Raw genomic sequence first — 22442 nt, 5'->3', positions numbered from 1 at the left:
GAGCTGTATGCAAAGTCATAAAGTTTTCCCCTAATATTTTCTTCTAAAATTTTATAGCTTTAGCTCTTAAGTCTTTGATTCATTTTGAGTTATTTTTCTTATGTGGTATTAATTAAGGGTTTAACTTCATTTTTATGCATGCAGATATCCAGTTTTCTCAACACCATTTGTTGAAACATGTTTTAATTATTTTTATTTTTTTTATTTATTCATTTTAGAGAGGAGAGAGAGAGGGAGAGAGAGAAGAGATAGACAGGGGTGAGAAGCTGGAAGCATCAACTCCCATATGTGCCTTGACCAGGCAAGCCCAGGGTTTTGAACCAGCGACCTCAGCATTTCCAGGTCGACGCTTTATCCACTGCACCACCACAGGTCAAGCTGTTGAAACATGTTTAAAAATTTTATTTATCTATTTCTTTTCATATTGGTGGAGTGTTGTTTTTTCATTTGTATAGTGGAGAGTCACCAGCCTTGAAAAAGCAATAGTGGCTGAACTCACTGTCTTGAAGGGCTGTTTTGACCATTAAGAAAGTGTTGAGGAGTTGGAACTAAAAGTGTTGTATTTATGAAATGCCCTGAGTGATTGCTGTAAAATTTGGTGGCTTCAAGCAATGAACATTATTGTGTGTGTAAGGAAACTGATTGCCAGTTAGCCATGTGCCTCTCACTCAGGTCTCCCATGAGTTGTAGTCAGGTTGTCAGCCTTAGTTGTAGGTTTATCTGAAGGTTAACTACAGAAGCATGTACTTCCCAACTTGCTCACGTAGTAGTTCACACAATTCAGCTCATTGCAGGCTGTTGAACTGAGGGCTTCAGTTTCATACTGGGTGTTTGTTAGAGTCCTCCCTCAGTTCCTTGCCACACCTACCTCCTCAAAGGGCAGTTCTTAAGATAGCAACTGACTTTGACTTCCCTCAGTGACTGAGCTAAAGGAATACTCATGATGGAAACCAGTTTTTCTGGCACTGATTCACTTTTTTTTTTTTAAAGATTTTATTTATTGATTTTACAGAGAGAGGAGGGAGGAGGGAGGAGGGGGAGGGAGTGAGAAGTATCAACTCATAATTGCTTCACTTTAATTGTTCTTGGTTGCTTTTCATATGTGTTTTGATTAGGCAAGCCCAAGGTTTCGAACCAGCAACTTCAGCCATCCAGGTTGATGCTTTATCCACTGTACCACCACACATCAGGCATCCATTCACTTCTGGTGCATTCTGTTCCCTAGAAGTAAGTTATTGATTCCCTTACCATTCAAAGGGAGTGAATAACACAAGAGCAGGAATATCAGGAAGTAAAGATCACCGGGGTCCACCTTTAAAGGTAACTACCATATAGTCCATGTATAAAATGGTGTCTGTCAGGAATGAGTTGACCAAGGGCCACACAGTTTTGGAGAAAGCCATTCTTTTCCCATGCCCTATGCCACCATTGTCCATAGTATAGAAGACCCATCAGCACACTCATCTTTCACTGAGGCAACCATGAGGAAGGCCTTGTGTTTAGAAAGAACAGCAAGATTGAACAGTTTTCTTCTACAGTAGACAGTAGATATAGATGAGAAAATAATTTTCGGTTGTGGTAAGGTTCTGGGATTTGGCAGTTGCTTTTTTATAGCAGCACACCTTGGCCTTTACTGACTAAATCACTAGGTTTCTTCTTTGAATGTTGGTTTTTGTAATAACACTGTGGGGTTTTGGGGAGTGGGAGGAGTTCCAGTTTCCTAAATTCCAGTTACTTATTTTTTAATTTTTTTAAAAAAAATCTATTTATTCACTTTAGAGAAAAGAGAGAGAGAGAAAGGCGGGAGGAGCAGAAAGCATCAACTCCCATATGTGCCTTGACCAGACAAGTGCAGAGTTTTGAACAGGTGACCTCAACATTCCAGGTTGACACTTTATCCACTATGCCACTACAGGTCAAGTATTTCCAGTAACTTTTGAGGGAACTGAGACCAACTAGTGTGAGTGTGTTGGTTGGAGTCGGAGCTCTGTGGAGCCAGAAGTTGTAGTCTGGCCTGCAGAAATGCCTCTAGGTACCTATTCTATTGGTAGATAAAAAGGAGAATCATGATTAATTCAAAATCAAATTCTGGCTGGCCTCAAGTTTTTATTCTTTAATTCTGAATTTGAGAAAAAAGGTGATTAATATCAATAGGGTTCTGACCAAGATGTGACTGAGAAAGAAAGAAGTGACTCTAGGATTATATAAACAAAGTTTTTTTTTGTTTTGTTTTTTTGTATTGGTTAAATAATAATTTATTTGGTCAAAACAACACCATGGATTCGGCAGAGATTAAAATAATAATTAGCAAATGTTATGTAATAAAAATTGGAAAATATGTAATAAAATTTTTACAAAATAGATGACTTTTGTGGAGAAAAACATTTTGAAATTATTGCAGATGAAACTATGAGGAAGGAAATACCCAAATAGAGAGAAAAATAATTGATAGGGTCCATGGTGTAATGGTTAGCACTCTGGATTCTGAATCCAGAGAGAAAAATAATTGGACTACTGAATATAATATTAAAGAGTAATTTATTAAAAACTTCAGAACCACTCAGTTTATTTGGGAAATTCCATTGTATTATGAATGTTCTGGAGCATTAAAGTAAAATGTAGTAAACCATATATTTTACTTTTATAAAGTTATCTTAACTCTGATACCTAAACCTATTAAAAGTAATATGAACATATTGCAGACTCATTTTAATATTTAATTGCATAAATCATAAATAAAATTCTGATTTCACATCTTAACCTGAGGTAATAATACTATTTATACAAATCATGAGGATTACATGGGATAATGTATGTACAGCATTTAGCAGAGTTATGACACTTAACAATTGTTCAATAAATGGTAGCTATATTAATTCTGCAAAATTTTATAAATATAAAATATTTTGATGTATTATGTATAATTTTCTTTGATATAAAATTATTGGTTTTACTAAAATAAATTTATAGATATAGGACAATCAAAATACAAAGAAGTGACTCCTATGAACCTGAAAAATAGTTATTCTTGAGGAATAAAATGGCAACAATAGCAAAGAATTTTTTAAAAAATTTTATTTAGATAATTAATTTTAATGGGGTCACATTGGTCAACTAGAGTACATAGATTTAGAGAAAACATCTCCACATCATTTTGACATTCGATTATGTTGCATACCCATCACCCAAAGTCAAATTATCCTTCATCACCTTTTATTTGGTTTTCTTTTTTTTTTTCTCTCTCTCTATTTTTCTAAAGCCGGAAATGGGGAGAGACAGTCAGACAGACTCCCGCATGCGCCCGACCGGGATCCACCCGGCACGCCCACCAGGGGGCGACGCTCTGCCCTCCAGGGGGCGACGCTCTGCCCTCCATGGGGCGATGCTCTGCCCCTCCGGGGTGTCGCTCTGTTACGACCAGAGCCACTCTAGCACCTGGGGCAGAGGCTGAGGAGCCATCCCCAGTGCCCGGGCCATCTTTGCTCCAGTGGAGCCTTGGCTGCGGGAGGGGAAGAGAGAGACAGAGAGGAAGGAGAGAGGGAGGGGTGGAGAAGCAGATGGGCGCTTCTCCTGTGTGCCCTGGCTGGGAATCAAACCCAGGACTTCGGCATGCCAGGCCGACGCTCTACCACTGAGCCAACCGGCCAGGGCTTATTTGGTTTTCTTTATGTCTCTCCCCTCCCCCCACCTCCTTTCTCTCCTCCCATTCCTTCCCCCTGGTAACCACTGCACTCTTATCTATGTCCATGAGTCTCAATTTTGTGTCCCACCTATGTATGAAATCATACAGTTTTTAGTTTTTTCTGATTTACTTATTTCACTCAGTATAATGTTATCAAAGTCCATCCATGTTGTTGTAAATGATACTATGTCATCATTTCTTATGGTTGAGTAGTATTCCATAGTATATATGTAGCACATCTTCATTATCCAGTCCTCTATTGAAGGGGTTTATGGTTGCAAAGAAAATTTTTAATAGAGGATAATTGTTAAGATATTTTCTCTAGGAACCCTCATTCACTGTTGGTGGGAATGTAAAGTAGTACAACCATTATGGAAGAAAATATAGTGGTTCCTCAAAAAACTGAAAATAGAATTACCTTATGACCCAGCATTCCCTCTACTGGGTATATACCCCAAAAACTCAGAAACATTGACACGTAAAGATACATGCAACCCCATGTTTATTGCAGCATTGTTCACAGTGGCCAGGACATGGAAACAACCAAAAAGCCCGTCAATAGATGACTGGATAAAGAAGATGTGGCACATATACACTATGGAATACTACTCAGCCATAAGAAATGATGACATCGGATCATTTACAGCAAAATGGTGGGATCTTGATAACATTATACGAAGTGAAATAAGTAAATCAGAAAAAAACAGGAACTGCATTATTCCATACGTAGATAGGACATAAAAGTGAAACTAAGAGACATTGATAAGAGTGTGGTGGTTACAGGGGGAGGGGGTAGAGGGGGAGGGAAAGGGGGAGGGGGAGGGGCACAAAGAAAACTAGATAGAAGGTGACAGAGGACAATCTGACTTTGGGTGATGGGTATGCAACATAAGTGAACAACAAGATAACCTGGAGTTGTTATCTTTGAATATATGTATCCTGATTTATTGATGTCGCCCCATTAAAAATAAAATTATTAAAAAAAAGATATTTTCTCTAACAAGTATTATGATATATAACAAAGCTACAATAATTAAAACAGTGTGTAGATACAGATTAGTGGAATAGAATTAAGAGCCTAAATTAAATTCTGCTTATTACTTGACCAAGAAAACCCCACAGTAACATGACAAACAATGAATTATCCAATAAATGATTTTTACAGTTATCTATTTGAAGAAACAATAACACAAAGTTTTTACTTTGTATTCAATATACCAAAATAAATTACAAATGACGTTAAGTCAAATTTTTAATGTCTTAAAAAAACACAAAATATGATACAGGTAAATACATTTAACCAATCTTAGTATGAAGAAAGACTTTCTGATTATAAATGCAATGACTAAAAGAAAAATGATAGAGTAATATGTGCATCAAAAATCATTTAAAAGAAAAAAAGTCTATCAGAAAATGTTTGTCTTTAAAAATGACATAAACTAGTAAGAAGCCTTCTAAGAGAAAAGGAGAAAAGACAATTCACAAAAGAGAAACTGAAATTGCCAACAACTATATGAAATAATGTAGTATTTTGTATTCCAGAAAAAAGTTAGAGCAAAGTAATTATAAAACATTTTATTTTGCTTTACATATAGAAAGATGATTTTTAAAAATATTAATACCCAATACTGGATAGAATCCAGGGACACTGCCTCAAGAATGTCTGAGTGTAAATATTGCAAAGACGTTGTCCATACTCACAGGAGAGAGGCCAGGGCCAAACTCCATTTCAGATGAGGTGGTAGGAAACAGCCAAGTTTCATAGTCAGTGAGAATGGTGTCACAGGTTGGAGCAGGGGACTCGCCAAAACAACATCAGGCCAACCCAGATGCCCTTTACTGTACGTCAGGACTCTCGAAGCAAAATTATTAGCTCTTTGTTATAAAAGACATCTATTTATCTCAAATGTGTGTGAGCCAGTCAACAAATTCCTGTGTAGACAATAGTTATATGAATACCTCTCCATATGAAAAGTATTAGGTGCTACTATAAAAATGATCATTTTTTTTTTTTATCATGGGGTCAGATCACAAGTGATGTTCTCTGCCCTGCAGTACAGGCAGTTCACTTTGTCAAGTTTCTTGCCCAGCACTAGGTTTAATTAGATGCTAAATAGACTTTCTAGTCATGAAGAGAAAATTAGTGATGCTCCTCAGAAAAATTCATGCCTTTTTTTTTTCTTTCTGAAGCTGGAAACGGGGAGAGACAGTCAGACAGACTCCCACATGCGCCCAACCTGGATCCACCCAACACGCCCACCAGGGGCAACGCTCCGCCCACTAGGGGGCGATGCTCTGCCCCTCCGGGGCGTCGCTCTGCCTTGACCAGAGCCACTCTAGCACCTGGGGCAGAGGCCAAGGAGCCATCCCCAGCACCCAGGCCATCTTTGCTCCAATGGAGCCTTGGCTGCGGGAGGGGAAGAGAGAGACAGAGAGAAAGGAGGGGGGCGGGGTGGAGAAGCAAATGAGCGCTTCTCCTATGTGCCCTGGCTGGGAATCGAACCCGGGTTCCCCGCACGCCAGGCCGACGCTCTACTGCTGAGCCAACAGGCCAGGGCAATTCATGCCTTTTTGACTAAACCTATACACAACTTTTAGAAACTTGTGTATATGGCAATTTCTGCATTTCACACCAACTATGTTAGGAAAAATATATAAGATCTCATGCCTTTTATAATTTCAAGATCGGTGGAACAATTCTATATCATTGCAAAATAAAAATCAAAAACTTTTCTGTTCAGAGACTGAAAACAGCATTAAAACTACAGTAGAATTACAGACATTCCAAGCCTTTAACCACTGATTTTTCTGTTTCCATGACATAAGTGTCATTCTGGCCTGGCTGTTTAGTATTTAATTAAGACTTGGTGTTGGCATCTTTTTGCCTCCCTGCATAGGCATGCCGGTGAGTGTAACAAAGTGGACTACTTAGGGTTTGCATAGCTCTAATATGAAGCACCTTATAGGTCTATCAAAGTGCATTTGCACTGTCTTCACAGAAGTCTATCTTTAGTCAGGTCTCAGTGACAGGCATTTTAAGATAAATTATGCAGGGAATGGAACATGTTGGTCCAAGAGACTGGCTCCTTCTCCATCCAGGATTGAGTGGTACATAGAATTAGGAAATCTGTGAGATAGAACGGACTTTTTGAGGCAGAGGTTTTGGGGAAACATACATGTAATTTACCTCTTTTTTTTCTTTCATGATTATTTTAAAATAGAAGAGTTATGGTAATGCAGGGTTTGCAAACTCAAATGGTCAAAGAGACCAGAGTTGACAAAAATGAGTTGTTATGATTTTGTTAAATTAACATTTGTTAAGTGGAGTACAGAGTGCTGGATGGTGAGTCACAGTTCAATGACAGAGAACAAGAAAAACTGAAACAGAGTTTATCACTCATATGTCCTCGAGGAAGTACACAGCATCCCACAAGGGACCGTACAGGTAGGTCAAGGCAGAGTGCAGACAGAGAAAGCAGCCGCACCTTGGGCACCTGCTTTGGTTAAGGTTTTTGGGTGGAGTGGTATGGGGCCCTGGGCTACTGTCCAACTGGTCAATTTGAACCAAAAGGGCAGGGTTTTAGTGAGCTACACAGGGCCTTATCTACTGGCTGTCAAATTAAAAGTTGACATTTGCTTGTGAATGCTGTGTAGGCCATGTGCTTACAGGAGGGGCTAGTGTCCATTTAACAGCACTGCAGGCTGCTTGGCCAAACAAAATGGATGCAGTGGCAGCAATACCACAAAGCAGTTTAGCTAAATTCTGGACAGGAGTAGAATGTCTGCAGTCAGCCAGTGAAATTGGTGCTTGCTTCACCTGAAGGGGCTCACTGACTCTTGACTTTTGATACCATCCTGGCTGGATTACAGACCCAGTGGGGTCACTCAGTCAGCATTTTTATGAGAAATGCCCTGTTATTTAGATATGACAGTTACAAAAGTAAAAAAAAAAAAAATCAACCCCCCAGAGATTGCGGGTCAAACAAAAAATGTCAGTAACACATGTAGCTAGTGCCTTTCCAGTGTGACCCCTGCTTAATGTCACATCAGGACTCCTTTGCCTGGTGAGACAGAGCTGCCTGATTCACTATTCTTGAGAAACAATAGTACTTCCTTCTAGAGTTTTGATGCAAACTTCCTAGCTACAGGAGAGTTTGTGTGTGCACTTTAGTCTCCCAGGAAATTGGGAATACTAAACCTACTTCTTGAAGTTTTTTTTAAATTAAAATTTAAAATTTATTGTGTTAACATGAATTCTAGTGACCCCACTCAATATAACAGCCTTATCCACCAATAATGTGCCCTCCATTACACCTCCTTTGCCCCTCTCCCCTGACTCCCTTCCCCATTCCCTGGGGGATTTTCTGTCTTATTATCTGTGTCTATGTGTATGTATATATATACTGCTCACAAAATTAGGTGATATTTCAAAATGAAGCAATAAAGTATCCCCTATTTTTTGTGAGCAGTGTATAATTTTACTAATTCCTACACTTTCTCTGATCCCATCCCCTCATCCCACTTTCCTCTGGCAGCAGTCCCTCTGCTCCTGGTTCAGGAGTCTGTCCCTCTGTTCCCCGAGACCCCCTCTGCCTCTATTCTGTCCCTCATTTCACCGTGTTCATTAGATTCCACATATAAGTGAGATCATATGAAATTTGTCTTTCTCTGCCTGGTGTATTTCACTTAACATAATTTCCAGGTCCATCCATGCCATTTCAAAAGGTAAGATTTCTTTATTTTTCACGGCTGCATAATATTCCATTATGTATATGTACCACAGCATTCTTATCCACTTGCCCAGTGATGTACAATTGGGCTGTTTCCAGATCTTGGCTATTGTAAACAGTGCTACAATAAGCATCGGGGTATGTATCTTCTTTTGAATTAGTGTTTTGGGATTCTTAGGATATATTCCTAAAAGTGGGATAGCTGAGTCAAAAGGTGGTTTCATTTTTAATTTTTTGAGGAAACGCCATTCTGTTTTCCACAGTGGCTGCAGAAGTCTGCATTCCCACCAGCAGTGCAAAAGGGTTCTCTTTTCTCCACATCCTTGCCAGCACTTGCTGTATGTTGATTTGTTAATGAGCACCATTCTGACAGGTGTGAGGTATTATCTCATGGTAGTTTTAATCTACATTTCTCTGATGATTAGTGACATTGAACATTTTCTCATATTCCTATTGGCCATCTGTATGTCCTCTTTGGAGAAGTGTTTATTCAGTTCCTTTGCCCTTTCTTAAATTAGATTTTTTATCTTACTGGTGTTGAATATTAGAAGTTTTTTTATTTATTTTAGTTATTACCCCTTATCAGATATACCAGCTTGTGTGGATTGTATTTTTATTTTATTAATGGTGTCTTTTGTTATGTAAAAGCTTTTTAGTTTATCATAGTCCCATTTGTTTATTTTGTCCTTTATTTTACTTGCCTGTGGAGATATATATGCAAAGATATTGCTTTGAGAGATATCGGAGAGTTTACGGCTTATGCTTTCTTCCAAGAATTTTATGGTTTTGTGACATACATTTAAGTCTTTTATCCATTTTGAGTTTGTTTTTGTGAATGGTGTAAGGTGGTGATGTGGTTTCCTTTATTTTTTTGCAGGTAGCTGTCCAATTTTTCCAACACCATTTATTAAAGAGACTGTCTTTACTCCATTGTATGCTCTTACCTCCTTTGTCAAATACACTGAGGAATAGTATTTTTTTCACTTTCTGTTGCATGAGGTTTTAGAACTGGTTCTATATATTTCTGCATCACTGATTCCAAATCTGAAATTCGTTTTTTGGTGCATGCTCAAATTTTTATGCAATTTTAATTTCTTTTTGTTATAGTTAATGGCATGCATTGGTTTTTAAAATGGAGTTAAAGGGCAATAACTCTTGCATTGAACATAACCACAAGTCAATTAAGTTTTACAAACATCACTTTTACATAATTGTAGTTGTTTTTAAATGTAAAAAATTATTATCTGATAAACATCCTCTTAGTTTGTTTTAAGATTGAATCATGGATTCTCGAGTAGGCGTAAATGTAAGAATAGTCCTGACACCTTCTGTTATATGTATATGTGGCTGTTACACACTTCAATGTCAAAGCGCAATATTTCATCATTTGTATCACATGCATATATTGCCTATTTTCAAGTTCCCGTTGGCAATTAAGACAAGAATTGGGCTCCTCATATTGTGTGTCATAATTGTGAGGAAATGCTTCATGACTGGACAAAAGAAAAATGCAAAAGAATGCCTTTTGGCAGTCCCATGGTTTGGAGTGAACCTAAGGACCACAGTAGTGACTGTTATTTCTGTCTGATCCATACAAAGGACATCCACAAGAAAAAACGGCATATGATCACATATCCTAATATTCCTTCAGCAATATGACCTATCCCACACTCTAAGACATTCCCGGTTCCAATTTTCAATGGTTTTATTTCTTCTAAGGACAAAGAAAGTGAACATGGTGATCAAGTATATTTTGATAAGATGCATGAGGAAATGATTGTAGAATCTGAAGAGTCTTCCTCTGATGCCAAGCAGTCATTAACCCCTCAGCAGTTTAGCCAACCTGAACTGAATGACTTAGTAAGAATGACATAAAAATTGTCCTCAACTTTCTAAAGTATGAGGAGCATAACTGGATCATTTGTGTGGATCTTAAAATGGTAAAGTTCCTGCTAGGACAACAGAGAGGTTTCACAAAGTATCCTTGCTTTCTGTTTGTGGGACAGCCGACCTTGGGAGAAACACTGGAAACAGAAGAAGTGATTGAAATGTGAAGCTCTGGAAGTAGTGATGCAAAATATTGTGAATGAACCTGTAGTTCATTGAGACAGGATAATTTTTCCCTCACTTCACGTCAAACTTGGCTTAATGAAGCAATTTGTTCAGGATTTGAATAGAGAAAGTGAATGCTTTCAACATATTATTTCTGCTTTTCCTATCTCATCTTTCGAGAAAATAAAAGCAGGTGTATTCGATGGACCTCAAATTCAAACCCTCATACGTGACAAAGAATTTGCCAGGAAAATAAATAAGGAGGAGAAAGTAGCATGGCAGTCTTTTGTGGAAATTATAAAGAACTTCCTTGGCAACAAAAAATAAGAAAACTATGAACTTCTGGTTCAAAGGATGATGTTGGCTTTCCGCGACATTGGATGTAACATGAGCGTTAGAATTCACTTCCTGAACAGTCACCTTGATAAGTTTCCTGAAAATCTTTGAGCTGTTAGTGATGGGCAGACTACTGCTGGAGCATCAACAAGTACACAAATGCAACAGGTACAAACGCAAATTTTGCCTGAATAAGATTTAAATAAGTTTTGCACAAATTTTATGATTAAAATAAGTTTTTAATATGTTCTATTTTGAAATTGTAGACAAATTCTGATGCAATCATATCTTTTAGTGTATCAGTGTATTTACTGCATTATATAAATTATTATATTTTCACAAAGATGATGACCAAGAAGACATCCTACTTCATTATGTTAAACTAAATGTTGAAATTTTTACAATAAGATGAAAACCTAAAATCTTGAATTTCAAAAAAACTGTAGCTTACAGAGAAAAACTAATGTCAGATTTGAGATCAGCACACTCGAATTAGGTAAGAACAAGTATTTTTGTGGATGCAACAAAGATTTTGTTCCCCAGTGATATCAATTGACCATAAAGGCATGGGTTTATTTCTGGGTTCTCTGTTCTGTTCCATTGATCTGTATGCCTGTTCTTATGCCAATACCAAGATGTTTTGATTACAATGGCTTTGTAGTATAACTTGATATCAGGAAGTATGATACCTCCCACTTTGTTCTTCATTTTCAAGATTGCTGAGGCTATTTGAATCCTTTTTAGTTCTATATCAATTTTTGAAATATTTATTGTAGGTCTGTGAAGTATGCTATTGGTATTTTAATAGGAATTACATTGAATTTATAGATTTCTTTGGGTAGTATAGACATTTTAATGATGTTAATTCTTTCTATATTTGAGCACAGTATATGCTTCCCCTTGTTTGTATCTTCCTTGATTTCTTTATTCAGTGTCTTAAGATTTTCTGAGTACAAGTTTTTTTACCACCTTGATTAAATTTATTCCTAGGTACTCTGTTTATTTTTTGGTTGTTGCAATAGTGAAGGGGATTGTTCCTTAATTTTTCTTTCTGACAGTTTATTGTTGGTGTATAACAATGCCACTGATTTCTGAATATTAATCTTATATTCTGCCACCTTGCTGAATTCATTTATCAGGTCTAGTAGTTTTTGACTAAGACATTAGAGTTTTCTATGTACAGTATGATGTCATCAGCAAATAATGACAGTTTTATTTTTTTCCAATTTGGATGCCTTTTATTTCTTCTTCTTGTCTGATTGCTGTGGCTAGGACTTCCACAACCATGTCAAATAAGAGTGCTGAAAGGGGGCACCCTTGTCTTTTTCCTGATCTTAATTTTTGCCCATTGAGTATGATGTTGTCTATCAGTTTGTCTATATGGCCTTTATTATGTTGAAGTATAATCCCTGTATTCCCACTTTGCTGAGTTTTGATAATAAATGGGTGCTGGATTTTATCATGGCTTTTTTGGCATCTAGTGATATCATGTGATTTTTAATCTTTATTTTGTTTATGTAATGAATCACATTGATTGAATTGTGAATATTGAACCAGACTTACCTCCCTAGAATAAATCCCACATGATCATGATGTATGATCTTTTTAATGTATTGGTGGATCTGGTTTGCTACCATTTTGTTAAGAATTTTAGTATCTATGTTCATCATAGATATTGGCCTATAGTTTTTGTTGTTTTTTGTCATGCCTTTATCTGGTTTTAAAATGAGGATAATTCTTTCCTCATAAAATGAGCTTGGAAGTCAACTATCCTCTTGAATGTTTTGAAACAGCTTGAGAAGGATAAGTGTTAGTTCTTCTTTGAATGTTTGGTAAAATTAACCTGTGAAGCCATCTGGTTCAGGACTTTTGTTTACTGGGTTTTTTGATAACTGTTTCAATTCATTTGTGGTAATCAGTCTATTTAGATTTTTTTATTCTTCCAGATTGAATTTTGGAAGATTGTGTGTTTGCAGGAACTTATTCATTTCACCTAGGTTGTCCAATTTTTGGCAAATATATCTTCATAGTATTTTCTTACGATTCTTTGTATTTCTGTGGTGTCAGTTTTTTGCTTCGTCACTTTCACTTCTACTTTTATTTATTTGGGTCCTCTCCTTTTTTCTTGATGAGTCTAGTTAAAGGTTCGTCAGTCTTGTTTACCTTTCAAAGAACCAGCTCTTGGTTTTGTTAATCTTTTGTATTTTTTTTAAGTCTCCATGTCATTTATTTCTGCTCTGACCTTTATTATTTCCTTCCTTCTACTTCTCTGTGCTTTATTTGTTGTTCTTTTTCTAGTTCTTTTCTGTGCAGGGTTAGGTTGTATATTTGAGCTTTTTCTTGTTTCTTAAGTTATGCCTGTAATGCTATGAACTTCTCTCTCAGGATTGCTTTTGCTGTGTCCCATAGATTTTGGGTTGCTGTATACCCATTTTCACTTGTTTCAAGAAAATTCTTGATTTATTCCTTGATCTCATTTTTAAGTAATTCATTATTTAATAACATTCTATTTAGCCCCCAAGTGTTTGAATGTTTTTCAGGTTTTTTTTTTAATAAATTTTTATTAATGGTAATGGGATGACATTAATAAATCAGGGTACATATATTCAAAGAAAACATGTCTAGGTTATTTTGTCATTAAATTATGTTGCATACCCCTCGCCCAAAGTCAGATTGTTCTCCGCCACCCTCTATCTAGTTCTCTGTGCCCCTCCCCCTCCCCCTAACTCTCTCCCTCCCTCCCTCCTATGTCCTCCCTCCCCCCACCCCTGGTAACCACCACACTCTTGTCCATGTCTCTTAGTCTCGTTTTTATGTTCCACCAATGTATGGAATCATGTAGTTCTTGTTTTTTTCTGATTTACTTATTTCACTCCATATAATGTTATCCAGATCCCACCATTTTGCTGTAAATGATCTGATGTCATCATTTCTTATGGCTGAGTAGTATTCCATAGTGTATATGTGCCACATCTTCTTTATCCAGTCTTCTATTGAAGGGCTTTTTGGTTGTTTCCATGTCTTGGCCACTGTGAACAGTGCTGCAATGAACATGGGGCTACATGTGTCTTCACGTATCAATGTTTCTGAGGTTTTGGGGTATATACCCAGTAGAGGGATTGCTGGGTCATAGGGTAGTTCTATTTGCAGTTTTTTGAGGAACCACCATACTTTCCTCCATAATGGTTGTACTACTTTACATTCCCATCAACAGTGGATGAGAGTTCCCTTTTCTCCGCAGCCTCTCCAACATTTGCTATTACCCGTCTTGTTGATAATAGCTAACATAACAGTGGTGAGGTGGTATCTCATTGTAGTTTTGATTTGCATTTCTCTAATAACTAATGAAGCTGAGCATCTTTTCATATATCTGTTGGCCATTTGTATCTCTTCCTGGGAGAAGTGTCTGTTCATGTCCTCTTCCCATTTTTTTATTGGATTGTTTGTTTGTTTGTTGTTGAGTTTTATGAGTTCTTTGTAAATTTTGGATATTAGGCCCTTATCTGAGCTGTTGTTTGAAAATATCATTTCCCATTTAGTTGGCTGTCTGTTTATTTTGATATCAGTTTCTCTTGCTGAGCAAAAACTTTTAATTCTGATGTAGTCCCATTCATTTATCTTTGCCTTCACTTCTCTTGCCATTGGAGTCAAGTTCATAAAATGTTCTTTAAAACCCAGGTCCATGATTTTAGTACCTATGTCTTCTTCTATGTACTTTATTGTTTCAGGTCTTATATTTAGGTCTTTGATCCATTTTGAATTAATTTTAGTACACGGGGACAGGCTGTAGTCGAGTTTCATTCTTTTGCATGTGGCTTTCCAGTTTTCCCAACACAATTTGTTGAAGAGGCTTTCTTTTCTCCATTGTGTGTTGTTGGCCCCTTTATCAAAGATTATCTGACCATATATATGTGGTTTTATTTCTGGGCTTTCTATTCTGTTCCATTGGTCTGAGTGTCTATTTTTCTGCCAATACCATGCTGTTTTGACTATCGTGGCCCTATAATATAGTTTAAAGTCAGGTATTGTAATGCCCTCAGCTTCATTCTTTTTCCTTAGGATTGTTTTGGCTATTCGGGGTTTTTTATAGTTCCATATAAATCTGATGATTTTTTGTTCCATTTCTTTAAAAAATCTCATAGGAATTTTGATGGGAATTGCATTAAATTTGTATATTGCTTTGGGTAATATGGCCATTTTGATTATATTTATTCTTCCTATCCAAGAACAAGGAATATTTTTCCATCTCATTGTATCTTTTTCGATTTCCTTTAACAATGCTTTGTAATTTTCATTATATAGGTCCTTTACATTCTTTGTTATGTTTATTTCTAGGTATTTTATTTTTTTGTTGCAATCGAGAAGAGGATTATTTTTTTGAGTTCGTTTTCTAATATTTCATTGTTGGCATATAGAAAGGCTATGGACTTTTGTATGTTAATTTTGTATCCTGCAACCTTAATGTATTGGTTTATTGTTTCTAATAATCTTTTTGTGGAGTCCTTCGGGTTTTCGATGTATAGGATCATATCATCAGCAAAAAGTGATACCTTTACTTCTTCTTTTCCGATATGGATGCCTTTTATTTCTTTGTCTTGTCTGATTGCTCTGGCCAGAACTTCTAGCACCACGTTAAATAAGAGTGGAGAGAGTGGACAACCCTGTCTTGTTCCTGATTTAAGGTAGAAAGTCCTCAGTTTTATGCCGTTTAATAGGATGTTGGCTGATGGTTTATCATATATGGCCTTTATCATGTTGAGATATTTTTCTTCTATACCCATTTTGTTGAGAGTCTTAAATATAAAATTGTCTTGTATTTTATCGAAAGCCTTTTCTGCATCTATTGATAAGATCATGTGGTTTTTGTTCTTTGTTTTGTTGATATGGTGTATTACGTTAACCGTTTTATGTATGTTGAACCATCCTTGAGATTCTGGGATGAATCCCACTTGATCATGATGTATTATTTTTTTAATATGTTGTTGTATTCGGTTTGCCAGTATTTTGTTTAGTATTTTAGCATCTGTATTCATTAGAGATATTGGTCTGTAGTTTTCTTTCTTTGTGCCATCCTTGCCAGGTTTTGGTATGAGGGCTATGTTGGCCTCATAAAATGTGTTTGGAAGTATTGCTTCTTCTTCAATTTTTTGGAAGACTTTGAGTAGAATAGGAACCAAGTCTTCTTTGAATGTTTGATAGAATTCACTAGTATAACCGTCTGGGCCTGGACTTTTATTTTTGGGGAGGCTTTTAATAGTTTTTTCTATTTCCTCCCTGCTGATTGGTCTGTTTAGGCTATCTGCTTCTTCATGAGTCACTCTAGGAAGGTTGTATTGTTCTAGGAATTTATCCATTTCTTCTAGATTGTTGTATTTGGTGGCATATAATTTTTCATACTATTCTACAATAATTCTTTGTATATCTATGATGTCTGTGGTGATCTCTCCTCTTTCATTTTGGATTTTATTTATTTGAGTCCCGTGCCTTTTTTCCTTGGTGAGTCTTGCCAAGGGTTTGTCAATTTTGTTGATCTTTTCAAAGAACCAGCTTCTTGTTTTATTGATTTTTTCTATAGTTTTTCTGTTCTCTATTTCATTTATTTCTGCTCTGATTTTTATTATCTCCTTTCTTCGGCTGGTTTTGGGTTATCTTTGTTCTTCTTTTTCTAGTTCCTTAAGGTGTGAAGGTAAGTGGTTTACTTCGGCTCTCTCTTGTTTGTTCATATAGGCCTGAAGTGATATGAACTTTCCTCTTATTACTGCTTTTGCTGCATCCCAGAGATTCTGATATGTTGTATTTTCATTTTCATTTGTCTGTATATATCTTTTGATCTCTGCGCTTATTTCTTCTTTGACCCATTCATTTTTTAGAAGTATGTTGTTTAGTTTCCACATTTTTGTGGGTTTTCCCCCCTCTTTTTTGCAGTTGAATTCTAGTTTCAAGGCTTTATGATCAGAAAATATGCTTGGTACAATTTCAATTTTTCTAAATTTGCTGATATTGTCTTTGTGGCCCAACATATGGTCAATTCTTGAGAATGTTCCATGTACACTAGAGAAAAATGTATACTCTGTCGCTTTGGGATGATGTGTCCTGTAGATGTCTATCATATCCAGGTGTTCTAGTATTTCATTTAAGGCCACTATATCTTTATTGATTCTCTGTTTGGATGACTGATCTAGAGCCGTCAGCGGTGTATTGAGGTCTCCAAGTATGATTGTATTTTTGTTAGTTTTTGTTTTAAGGTCAATAAGTAGCTGTCTTATATATTTTGGTGCTCCTTGGTTTGGTGCATATATATTAAGGATTGTTATGTCTTCTTGATTCAACTTCCCCTTAATCATTATGAAATGACCATTTTTGTCTCTGAGTACTTTTTCTGTCTTGTTGTCAGCATTATTGGATATGAGTATTGCTACACCTGCTTTTTTTTTGGGTGTTGTTTGCTTGGAGTATTGTTTTCCAGCCTTTCACTTTGAATTTGTTTTTATCCTTGTTGCTTAGATGTGTTTCTTGTAGGCAGCATATAGTTGGATTTTCTTTTTTAATCCATTCTGCTACTCTGTGTCTTTTTATTGGTAAGTTTAATCCATTTACATTTAGTGTAATTATTGACACTTGTGGGTTCCCTACTGCCATTTTATAAATTGCTTTCTGTTAGTTTTGTATCTTGTTTGATTCTTCTCTTTTGTTTTTCTATCATTTGTTTTTGTTTGTTTGTGTTCCATACTTCTTTCCTCTGTTGCTACCTTTTTTAAGTCAAGTGTTTTTGTGGTGGTTTTTTCAAGGGTGTTTACCATTAAGTAATGAAAAGGGTACCTACCATATTCATTGTAGTACCCTATCTTATGAGTATTTCTGCACTTCATCGTCCTTTGCTACTGTTAATCTCCATCCTCTCCCCCCTTTTTTTCCTTTGTTGTCACAGTTTAAGTTTGGTTTTATTGTGTTCTTGGTGGAGCTGTTACTTGTGGTGTTGTTTTCTTTTGTTCTTTGAATCTGGTTGGAAAACCCCCTTTAGTATTTCCTGGAGTGGGGGCTTTCTGTTGATAAATTCTCTCATCTTTTCTGTATTTGTGAATGTTTTTATATCTCCTTCATACTTGAAGGATAGCTTTGATGGGTATAATATTCTTGGCTGAAAGTTTCTCTCTTTCAGGGCTTTAAATATTGGGGTCCACTCTCTTCTAGCTTGTAGAGTTTCCGCTGAGAAATCTGATGATAATCTAATAGGCCTTCCTTTATATGTTGTACTCTTCTTTTCCCTGGCTGCCTTGAGAATTTTTTCTTTGTCATTGGTTTGTGTCATCTTTATTATGATGTGCCTTGGAGTGGGTTTGTTGGGGTTAAGAAAACTCGGTGTTCTGTTTGCTTCTTGAATTTGAGGCTTTAGTTCTTTCCACAGGCTTGGGAAGTTCTTGTCTATTATTTGTTTGAGTATATTCTCCATTCCATTTTCTTTCTCTTCTCCCTCTGATATACCTATTATTCTTATGTTATTCTTTCTGATGGAGTCAGACAATTCCTGTAGGGCTTTCTCGTTTTTTATTATTTTTGAGTCTCTTTCTTCTTCTCTCTGTTGTGCCTCAAGTTGTTTGTCTTCTATTTCACTAATCCTATCTTCAATCTGGTCTGTTCTGTTAGCTAAGCTTGTTACCTCGTTTTTCAGCTCGTGAATTGAATTTTTCATTTCTGTTTGATTTGTTTTTATAGTTTCAATTTCCTTGGTAATATATTCTTTGTGTTCATTGAGTTGTTTTCTGATCTCCCTAAATTGCCTTTCTGTGTTTTCTTGTATATCTCTGAGTATTTTTAAGATATCTATTTTAAATTCTCTGTCATTTAGCTCCAAGGCTTCCAATATGTTAAGTCTTTTCTCCATAGATTTTTCCACATCTATTTGTGTTACCTCTCTTTCTTTTGTATCCATAATATTCGATTTCCTCTTTCTTATTGGTATCTGAGTGTGGTCTTGTTGATAGCACTAATTAGAATTAATAAAGAGTAAAAAGTAAACAAACAAACAAAAAAAAGGTAAAACACCCCACAAAAAAAAAACAGTAATAATTTATTATTTCCCCCTTTTTTCTTTCTTCTCTTTCCCTCCTCTTCCCTCCTTAGGGAAATATCGTGATGACCTGTGAATTATATCATGCTAAATGGAACAAAAACTGCCTATAGTGGAGGGCCTGATTTGGGGTGAAGAGTTCAAGGGGCAAAAAAAGGGAGTAGGGACCTACTAAATGCAAAAAAAAAAAAAAAAAAGGAAGAAAATCTTAGACAAGCATAAGATGATTTGCTTGTAAGTGATGGTTGACTAAGAGATATAATGAGAGGGATAAGAGGGAACCAGAAAAAAGGAGGAAAAAAAATAATAAAGAAGAAAAAATAAAAATAATAAGTAAAAATCTGTTGTATTAAGTGGAGTGAAGACTAAATACAATGGAGACCTGGGGTTGGGAGGAATGCTAGTGAGTTAAAAAGCAACGTAAAAAGTACCCAAAATGCCACAAAAATAAACAAACAAACAAACAAAAAAAAACAAAAACAAAAGCGAAAAAGAAAAATTAAGCCAAAAAGACCCCTTGAGTCCCAAATTAACTAATTTGTTCGTGATTGAGGATTAAATGTGAGGAAAGTAAAACGAGAAAAGAAAAAACAAATAGAAAGGAAAAAATAAGAAAAAGAGAAATACGAAGGAAGAAAAAAAAGGAAGAGAAAAAAACAAAATAAAGCAAAACAAAAAAAAAACAAAAGAGGAGAGAGTGAGAGTTAAGTGTTTTGGAGTATAACCTTAAAGGAGGGTGAGGATGAAGAAGAGAAATAAAATGTAACACTCATGGGTATTGTAGTTCAAGAAAAGGGAAGCATAATATGGGCAGAGAATAGAAGGACCGAGGTGGAGGAAATAGAAATAATAATAATAAAGGCAATAAGATAGAAGAAACATACAACAACAACAAAATTAGTGGAACAAGTTGTAAAGTCTGTGGATTTTTCTTGATTTTGAGAGGTTAACTTCTTCCTTTTTCTTTTCTCTCCCTCTTCCTGGTCGGTGACTCTGTACCCCAGGCTCTGCCCCTGTGTCACACTTAGGTAGGGATTTTCAGTTGATGGGATTCTATGGAAATGTCATATAATTGGCTTTAGTCTTGCTGGTAGTCAAGCTTGTTGGCGTTTGCAGGGTCCAACGATGAGAGAGTTTGCTTTCCTGGAGTCTCTCTCCTAGTCCCCCCTTCCTGAATTAGCAGCCTGGTGATCCAGCTATAAGGCTGCAACTGCTTCTGCCTGGGGAGTAAGAGGCTCAAAGAGCTGGGAAATCCCCACTCTATCCCCCTCAGCGCAAGGCTTTGGGAAAGGCTCTGGCAGTCAGAGCCTCCAGTGTAATCAGGCGGCGGTGGGAGTCAATTGTTGTCAAGGTGACTGTTTAGCGCCTAGCATTCAGTTGGACCACTCAACCCAGGCTTTCCACACTTTGTAGCCTGTTTTGGCTGGGAAGAAGAGGCACTAGTCTCTGCTTGCGACTAGTATAGTATAGATCTTATTATCTGCCAAGTCCCTCTTGTTAGCGTTTATCCCTGAATTATGAGGCTCTATCAATCAGAAGTTGCCCCCGCCCCTTTAGTGAGAGGCACTAAAAAATATCACGCCTCTTGTCTTGGATCGCTGAACTGAGAGAGATCTTATCAATTAGAACCCATGGGTGTGCAGATTTCATGGGTTAAGCTAATTTCAGTGATTGGGTCCGCAGCTGTGCTCCCGAAGGTATTTCAGGCTGCCTACACGCCCCTCCCCCAACGCTTGATTGTTCGCTTGAATGGCTGGGTGAGGTGCCCCGCCCATGGAGAGAATCTCCCAAGTAGGGAAGACTGCCCTGGCGCCTCTCCCGCTCGCCCCGCTGCTGGCAGCTGGGGTGCACCGGGCGCAGGATAATGGGGCACCCTGGGTGTGTGCGCCAGTAGGGCGCACCGGGCGCAGGATAATTGGGCACCCTGGGTGTGTGGGCCAGTAGGGTGCTCTGGGCGTGTGGAATGCCCAGGGCACGTGTGCGAATGGGGTGCTCCGGGCACCGGTGGCTGGGCACTCTCACTTGCAGTGCGCGGCCCGCTGGGAACGTTAGCGGTGCTCGCTCTGCAACCGGACCGGGCGCGCGCCGGCGGCTGCTCGCCGGTCCCGAGTGTGGGCTGACTCACCACAGGCGCACTCCCTCCGCGGCTTGAATGAACGTCCCTGCGGTAGCTTCCTCCACACCCTCGTCTCTCAGATTCAAGTGATAACAGTCCTTTTGCTTTCAGTTTGTGTGGAACTCCGGAATGCTCCGAGGATAAATTTTTCTGTTTCTAGTTGATAAATTTGTTGTGATTTTGGGGAGATCTGTTGGACGCGCTGCTCACAGCGCCATTTCCGTGAGGTCACTCTCAGTTTTTTTATTGTAGTTGATTTCTAGTTTCATACTATTGTGATCAAAGAAGATGGTTGATATCATTTTAATCTTCTTAAATGTATTGAGACTTGTTTTGTGTCCTAACATGTGGTCTATCCTAGTAAATGTACCATGAGCAACCTGAAAAAAATGTATATTCTGCTGTTTCTGGGTGAAATTTTTGGAAGAAATCAATTAAATGCAGTTGATCAAGTCTGTCATTTAAGGTTGTTGTTTCTTTGTTAATTATCTGTCTGCATGATCTATCCATTGATGTTAGTGGGGTATTAAATCCCCTCCTATTACAGTATTGCTACCGATCTTCCCTGTTATATTCATCTAAAACTGCTTTATGTATTTAAGTGCTTCTATAATAGGTGCATTAATATTTACAATGGTTATGTCTCCCTGTTGGATTGCTCCCTTTATCATTATGTAGTGAACTTCTTTATTTCTTACTATAGCCTTTATTCTAAAAGCTATTTTGTCAGATATATGTATTGCTACTCAGATTTTTTTAAATTTCCATTGGCATGAAATACTTTTTTTCCATCCCTTTACTTTCAGTCTATGAGTATCTTCTGTTCTCAGGTGGGTCTCTCGTAAACAATATATATAAGGGTCCTATTTTCTTATCCATGCAGCTTCCGTATATCTTTTGATTGGAGCATTTAATCTATTTACATTTAAGGTTATTATTGATATGTACTTATTTATTGTCATTTTATTCTTTAAACCTATAATCCTTTTTTTCTTGATTTCCTTTTTCCCTTGCTCTTTTTATAGCAGGCCACTTAATATTTCTTGCAGTACTGGTTTGGTTGTAATGAATTTCTTGAGTCTCTTTTTGTCTAGGAAGCTTTTTATTTCTCTTCAATTTTAAATGGAAGCCTTGCTGGATAAAGTAGTCTTGGTTGTAAATTCTTGCTTTGTATCATTCTGAATATTTCTTGCAAATCCCTTCTGGCTTGAAGTGTTTCTTTCTTTCTTTTTTTTTTTTTTTTTGTATTTTTCTGAAGTTGGAAACGAGGAGGCAGTCAGACAGACTCCCGCATACGACCGACCGGGATCCACCCGGCATGGCCACCAGAAGGCGATGCTCTGCCCATCTGGGTTGTTGCTCTGTTGCAACCAGAGCCATTCTAGTGCCTGAGGCAGAGGCCACAGAGCCATCCTCAGTGCCCAGGCCAACTTTGCTCCAATAGAGCATTGGCTGCGG

Source organism: Saccopteryx bilineata, chromosome 4 (assembly GCF_036850765.1).
Source record: "Saccopteryx bilineata isolate mSacBil1 chromosome 4, mSacBil1_pri_phased_curated, whole genome shotgun sequence".
NCBI classification, from domain to species: domain Eukaryota; kingdom Metazoa; phylum Chordata; class Mammalia; order Chiroptera; family Emballonuridae; genus Saccopteryx; species Saccopteryx bilineata.
This window is presented reverse-complemented; position numbering follows the sequence as displayed.